This window comes from Neophocaena asiaeorientalis, unplaced genomic scaffold, assembly GCF_003031525.2.
Source record: "Neophocaena asiaeorientalis asiaeorientalis breed wild unplaced genomic scaffold, Neophocaena_asiaeorientalis_V1.1 C49296020, whole genome shotgun sequence".
Taxonomy (NCBI): Eukaryota; Metazoa; Chordata; class Mammalia; order Artiodactyla; family Phocoenidae; genus Neophocaena; species Neophocaena asiaeorientalis.
Genome location: NW_020185287.1, coordinates 1 through 7555, shown reverse-complemented (window position 1 = coordinate 7555; position 7555 = coordinate 1). Strand labels below are relative to the sequence as shown.

The 7555-nt window shown below is 47.0% G+C and overlaps 1 pseudogene; it reads left to right on the top strand.

Annotated features, from left to right (window-relative positions):
- The first annotated feature begins 6 nt into the window (after positions 1 to 6).
- LOC112392095 (uncharacterized) lies at positions 7 to 1943 on the top strand (annotated as a pseudogene).
- The last annotated feature ends 5612 nt before the right edge of the window (positions 1944 to 7555 follow it).

Here is a 7555-nt window from a genome sequence, read left to right as displayed (position 1 = left end):
TTCCTTGGTGCTGGTTCCTCTCCGGGGGAGTTCGCAGGTGTATGCGTGACCGCAACATTTGGGGGCTCGTCCGGGATCGGACAGTGGAGGTTAAAGATCTGAAACAGGGTCCCTCCCTTCGACGACCACGCCTGCGTCTCCAACGGGTGAGTTATCAGACTTGGGTTGCCGGCAACATTTCTAAGACTCATTGGGACTTGCCGGACGCGGCTATAAGTCCGGAGTCAGGGGAGATCACGGGACGCCGTGATCCCCCGCTGGGGTTTCAACGTCGGGTTCGTTATTCTAACTTCCCGACCTCGAACTGGGACCTTATTTTGTCAGGTCACTGGTCTTTCTATTTGCTTTCCGCTACTACTGTGTTCGCTTTTATCTTTGTTTGGATTTTGTGGTTCTCTGTTCTAACTTTTCATCCAACAGTAAGCACGGGTCAAGGTAAGTGTAAGACCCCAACACCCTTGGGACTCGTCCTGAGTCACTTCGGAGACTCTCGGCAGGTCGCCAAGGGCTATGGAAGTCAAGTAAGTCCGGGAAAATTACGTACTTTCTGTGAACTCGAATGGCCTACATTTGGTGTTGGATGGCCATCCGAAGGTACGTTTTCCCTTCCTCCTGTTGTAGCCACTGAGGCAATTGTGTTTAAGGTTCATGATGATCAGATTCCATATATCGAAAGTTGGCGAGTTTTGGTGGAGGAGCCACCAACATGGCTAAAACCCTGGCTCCCCCCGCCAAAACTGCACCAAAAACAAAAATAAGATTTGTTCTGCAAAACTTACTAGAGATAAAAAGGGCGATTCAAACGATCCAAAAGGACTTTCAGCCCCACTCATGGAGGCCGAAGAAGAGGAAACCTTTCCTCCTGAAGTTTCCGCACCTCCCCCTCCTCATGTTTCCCCAAATGTAGATTCTAGTTCCGCGGAGTCCACTCCGCGGAACCAAACAAAGGGACATCATACTCGCTCTCGGAGACAAATCAAGGAATCAGCCCAAACCATCCTCCCCTTGCGTCAGCAGCCTCCCCGACCGGGGGAAGCTCGACCCTTTCTTACATACACGCCATTTTCTACTACTGATCTTTATAATTGGAAATTGCAAAATCCTCCCTTTTCAGAGAAACCACAGGCCTTGATTTCTCTTCTGGAGACAGTTTTTGTTACAACCCACTTGGGATGATTGTCAACAGCTGTTACAGGTTTTAGTTACTACCGAGGAGAGGGAAAAGATTCGGAGGGAAGCCCGAAAACAGGTTTTGGGACCAGACGGGCGACCAACTGAGAATCTAAACCTCATTGAGACTGTCCTCCCGACAGCCAGGCCAGACTGGCACCCCAATACAGAGCGGGGGCGGGGGGGGACAGGCCCTTGCCCGTTTTCGCCAGGCTCTGTTGACAGGACTTCGGGTGGCAGCACGGAGGCCAACTAACATGTCTAAGGTCACTGAAGTTACTCAGGGACAAATGGAGTCCCCATCAGCCTTTTTGGAAACCTACCGATTATGGACTCCTATCGATCCCGAGGTCCCTGAGAATAGACGGGCTGTTAACTTGGCCTTCGTGGCCCAATCCGCCCAGATATTAGGAAGAAATTACAAAAACTAGATGGATTTGAAGGGAAAAATTTGTCAGAATTGGTGGAAATAGCCTTAACAATTTATAACAATCGAGATAACACCAAAATAAGACAATTGAGGCAGGTATCTAAGGTAATGGCAGCAGTCCTAAATGATAGACCTAACGAAAGGAAATGGTCAGGCTTCCAACCCAAAAGAGAGAAAAGGACCTCCGGCCCTCATGTACCTTTAAAGAAAGGTCAATGTGCTCATTGCAAGGAAGAAGGCCACTGGAAAAATAAATGCGCAGACTTGGTGACCAAGAAAGAACAGTCACCAGCTGCCCCTAAGATTTTGGAAATAGATTCAGACTGAAGGGGTCAGGGCTCTAACCCCACCCCCACCCCGAGCCCTTGATAAACCTTAAAGTGGGGGGAAAATCCAAGACCTTCCTCATAGACACAGGAGCCACCTTTTCGGTTTTACAAACTGACTCTGGACCAAAATTGCCCGGTACCACCCTTGTACAGGGGGCTACTGGAACCCAGCAACGCTCCTGGACTGCTAACCGCAAGGTGGACTTAGGCAGACAAATAGTCACCCACTCCTTCCTGGTCATGCCTGACTGCCCATATGAAGGCCTCTTGGGACGAGACTTATTGCAGCTGTTAAAAGCCAGTATCAAGTTTGACAAAGGCGGCTTCAAATTTGCTTTCAGACCAGACAGGATACCCACAATTTTAATTACGGTCCCTTTGCAAGAGGAAGGACTGCTTTTGGGGCCGGACTGCCCTGAAACTGACCCCCTTATTGCTGAATTAAAACAGGAATTCCCCACAGTATGGGCTGAAAACCATCCCTTTGGGGGAACGGCACATAGAGTGCCTGTGGTCATCGAACTGAAGGCGGGAGCCTGCCCCATTCAGTTACGGCAGTATCCTATGAATGACCGAGCCAGGAGGGGAATTACCCCTCACATCGAACGGCTCTTGAAGGAAGGAATCCTAGACCCCTGCCATTCCCCATGGAATACCCCCCTTCTCCCTGTGAAGAAACCTAATAGTAATGACTATAGACCTGTTCAAGATTTGCGGGCAGTAAATGACAGGGTGGCTGACATACACCCTGCGGTTCCAAATCCATATACGCTTTTAAGCCTACTTCTTCCACAACGCAAAGTGTACTCTGTGCTTGATTTGAAAGATGCCTTCTTTTCCATTCCTTTGGCACCTGTAAGCCAACCGCTATTTGCATTTGAATGGACAAATGAAAAGGGACAACCAACCCAATTGACTTGGACTCGACTACCCCAAGGATTTAAAAACTCCCCTACCCTTTTTAGTACGGCTTTACGATGTGATTTACAGCCTTTCCACAACCAATTGCCTGAGGTGACTCTTTTGCAATACGTGGATGATTTACTTATAGCAGGGGAGACATTTAAGAAATGTTTAAAGGGGACAAAAGGACTAGTAAAATTGCTACAGGAACTTGGTTATAAAATCTCTACGAGAAAAGCTCAGATTTGCCGAAATCAGGTGACTTATTTGGGGTATATTTTGAAGGGCGGACAGAGATGGCTGGGGAAATCACGAACACAGGCCATATTGGCGCTCCCTGAGCCTAAGACCAGGAGAGAACTCAGGGAATTCCTGGGCACAGCCGGATACTGCCATCTATGGATACCACGCTTTGCCGAATTGGCCAAGCCCTTATATGAAGCATTAAAAGGAACCACTATAGAGATTGGTCAGAAAAGCGGGCCGCTGCCTTTAGGAACATCAAGGAGGCTTTGACCTCACCCCCAGCCCTAGCACTCCTAAATCCAAATAAACCATTTGAACTTTTCATCGACGAGCGGTCGGGAGTAGCTAGAGGGGTGCTAACCCAAAGACTAGGTCCCTGGCGCAGACCCATAGCATATCTCTCTAAACAGCTGGATCCTGTGGCCTCTGGCTGGCCACCCTGTGTAAGGCAGATAGCCGCCACTGCCTTGCTGGTAGGAGATACTAATAAACTGACTATGGGACAGAACTTAAATGTCTTTACTCCTCATGCAGTTGAAACTTTGCTGCATATCCCACCTGAGCGCTGGCTCTCTAATACTCGAATAGTACAATATCAGGCATTACTCCTGGACCAACACAGGCTAACTCTGGAAATTACATCAACATTGAATCCAGCAACTCTCTTGCCGACCACGGTTCAATCATCAGAAGAAAAAGATTTCCAGCCCCACAAATGCTTATCAGCCCTCCAGACCTACACTACCCTGTGATCTGATTTGACTGACATTCCACTCCAAAATCCTCAATTGACTCTTTTCACTGACGGTAGCAGCTTAATAGATGCAGGGACGCGCAAAGCTGGAGCAGCTGTCACTACAATTTCAGAAATTCTTTGGCAACAGTCCCTTCCCGTCGGAACTTCGGCCCAACGGGCGGAACTGATTGCACTTACAAAAGCCTTACAACTGGCAAAAGACAAAACCGCTAACATATACACAGACAGCCGATATGCTTTTGCCACACAGCCCATGTACATGGACAGATATACCAGGAGAGGGGCCTCCTGACTGCAGAAGGTAAGACCATTAAAAATAAACAAGAAATATTGAATCTTTTGCCAGCAGTATGGGAACCAAAAAGACTTGCTATAATACATTGTCCCGGACATCAAAGAGATGAAACCCCAATAGCCAAAGGAAATAGACTCGCTGACTAGGCAGCCTGACAGGCAGCCATGGGAACTCCTACTAAGGTCTTAACTCAAAAGCCCAAGCTTACCAATTTACTTCCAGATCCATCGCTGCCTCGGTTTCCTAAATATTCCCCCAAAGATTTGGACTGGATTACAAAAAAAAGGGGGGGTGAATAACGGAGGCAGAAGGGAAGAATTGGATCCAAGATGAATACCAGCGAGTATTCATACCGGAAACTTTGGGAAAAACATTGATTCATCGTCTACATGAAGGGACCCACCTGGGTTCCACCAAATTATATGAATTAATAAAACAACATTTTCAAATAGCAGGACTAAAGGAGAAGATACAACAGATTACAAGAAGATGCGTGACTTGTGCTCAAGTGAACCAAGGAGCCAACATCTCACACCAAGATTTGAAGAGGTAACGGGGAAATGAGGTTGCCCGATTTTGGGAGATGGACTTTACAGAAATTAAACCGGGAAAATATGGATGTAAATATTTACTTTACTGCCATAGACACTTTTTCTGGATGGGTGGAAGCCTGGCCGGTAAAACAAGAGACAGCCTCAATAGTAGTAAGGAAATTGTTGCAGGAAATTTTACCAAGGTTTGGACTGCTGCTTCAGGTAGGGACAGATAATGGACCAGCGTTTACAGCACAGGTCACACAGGGAGTTAGTAAGGCCCTGGGGATAAGATGGAAATTACCCTGCGCTTATAGGCCCCAGAGCTCAGGACAGATAGCAAGAATGAATAGGACTTTGAAGGAGACATTGACAAAATTAATTACAGAGACTGGCCAAAATTGGGTAGATGTCCTCCCCCTGGCCCTCTTGAGGGTCCGATGCACCCCTTATATGAAGGGATTCTCCCCTTTTGAAATTATGTTTGTTGTTCCTCCTCCTCTTCTGCCTAGGATTAGGGAAGAGCCCCATCTGCTGGCAGAGAGGGAAAATTTAATCACTTCTCTTCTAGCTTTGCAACGGTTTCAAGACTTTATTAAACCTTTGTTAAAAGATGCTTTTACATAACCCCCTGCTGTACCCCATGCCTTACAGCCTGGAGACTTGGTCTGGGTGAAAAAAACATAACCCCCAGACGCCGGAGACCAAGTGGACAGGACCTCACCTCATTGTACTGACCACCCCGACCGCAGTCAAGGTTGACGGCTTGCGGACTTGGATCCATTACAGCAGGATAAAGAAGGACCACACAGCGGGAGAGCCAGAAGGAGAACCTCCAACATGGAAAGCCCAGGCTCATCCGCAGGATCCACTGAAGCTGCGCATTATTCGCAAGTCTTGTTAATATGGGGACTATTGAAAATTTGCGGGGGGAGGACCAAATGGAGGAGGAATCATATTGTTAGCAGAAGGGTACCCTTATGTCTGGGAATTGAGAGATGGAATTGCGGGCCTCACTATAACTAAAAATGAAACCTCTTCAACTCGGCCCTGTTTGAGGTTCGATCTTTGTGATACTGTCGGGAACAGTCTTAGAGGTTATGGACACAAAGGCTACGGAAGATTTGGAAGTCAACCCCATGGCTGTGACAGTGCTGAGGTAACCAAAGCCCTTAGAAATACCCAATGGTACGCTTGCCCCAGGGAGGGAAGCCCAGAATGTGCCCTGGAGGAAGAATACTATTGTGGAGCATGGGGCTGTGAAACTTTGGCCCCCTGGGTAACTAATAAGGACCCGTTGATCACCTTATGGCGGGTTCAAAGTACCACCTGCAAAAACCCAAGGGAATGTAACCCTTTGGAGTTGTGTGTTAAGGAAGCAAGCTCTGAGGTATGGACAACGGGGCAAACTTGGGGAATAAGATTATATATATATGGTCCAGACCCTGGGGCTTTATTCACACTCCAACGAGTACAAAAGCCCCGAACACTAAATCCCATAGGACCAAACAGAAATCAATACCGACCTCAGGCACCCGTTTTCAATCCGGTCACAGCCCTGAGTTCCCCCAACGAGGAGGCTAAACTGCCTCCTCCTACCCAAAGTACCCTTCTGCAGGAATCACCTCAGGACACCCTCCTTAAACAAGTAGAAGAAGTACATGCCCTCATAAACAAAACTGATCCTTCACTGGCTGAGGACTGCTGGCTTTGTTACAAACCACAGCCTCCCTATTATGTGGGGCTAGCAATTCGGGCTTCAATAGGACAAAATGAAACTCGCATCCGCAACACAACGGATGCAAGAGGGTGCTCTTGGGAAGACCCCCATGTAACTTTGGGAGATGTAAAGGGAAATGGAACATGTGTAATTCGTGAAGGGTTTAACGTGACCCTACCGTGATATTTGTAATCATACTATAAGCATTCCCAGTGCGCCGGGTTTTGAATATATATTGCGCTCCCCCCGGGGAACTTGGTTTGCTTGTATGAAAGACATCACCCCTTGTGTAAGCTCTACTAAATTTAGTAGCATCCGTATTTTAGTTCATATTTTACCCCAGATTTATCTATTCCAAGGGACTGAAGGAAGAGCCCACCTGCTAGGGACCCGAAGATCTCATCGTGCGGTACCTATTCTGATTCCCCTGTTGGCAGGACTAGGTTTTGCCGGATCCACGGCTATAGGAACCGCGGGACTCATCACTAGCCACCAAACTTTGAGGAATTTAGAGGTTTTGATAGATGCTGACTTACGACATCTTACTGCATCTATTACAACCCTACAGGATCTGGTGGACTCCTTAGCCGAGATGGTATTACAAAATAGAAGGGGACTAGATTTACTGTTTTTAAAAGAGCGTGGGTTATGTGCAGCTGCTCTAGGAGAAACATGCTGCTTCTATGCTAATAAGTCGGGAGTAGTGCGAGACTCCCTTGCTCTTGTGAGGAAGAATATCGAAGAAAGAGAAAAGAATCGACAGGCCTCTGAACCTTGGTACCAAAGAATGTATACCTGGTCTCCCTGGATGACTACTCTTCTCTCAGCTTTAGCAGGACCAGTAATCCTTTTATTCCTGGGACTTTTAGTTGGGCCCTGTATACTTAATGCTTTAGTTAAGTTTGTTAAGCAAAAAATTAGTGAAATAAAAATCTTAGCTTTAAGAAGGACATATGCTCATTTAGATACCGATGAAACAGAATCCAGGATTTGATTGATTTACAAGAAAAGGGGGGAATGTGGCGAGACACATTGTCCCAGAACTTATAGTTTAGATTTAATGCCTGGAATCAATGGTGGAATGCTTTGGTTTGAAGCTGTTTGTACTAAAACTGCTTTTATTGCTAACCGCGTGACTTAGCCTCTGGGAAAACTGAGCTTTGCTTGCCAAG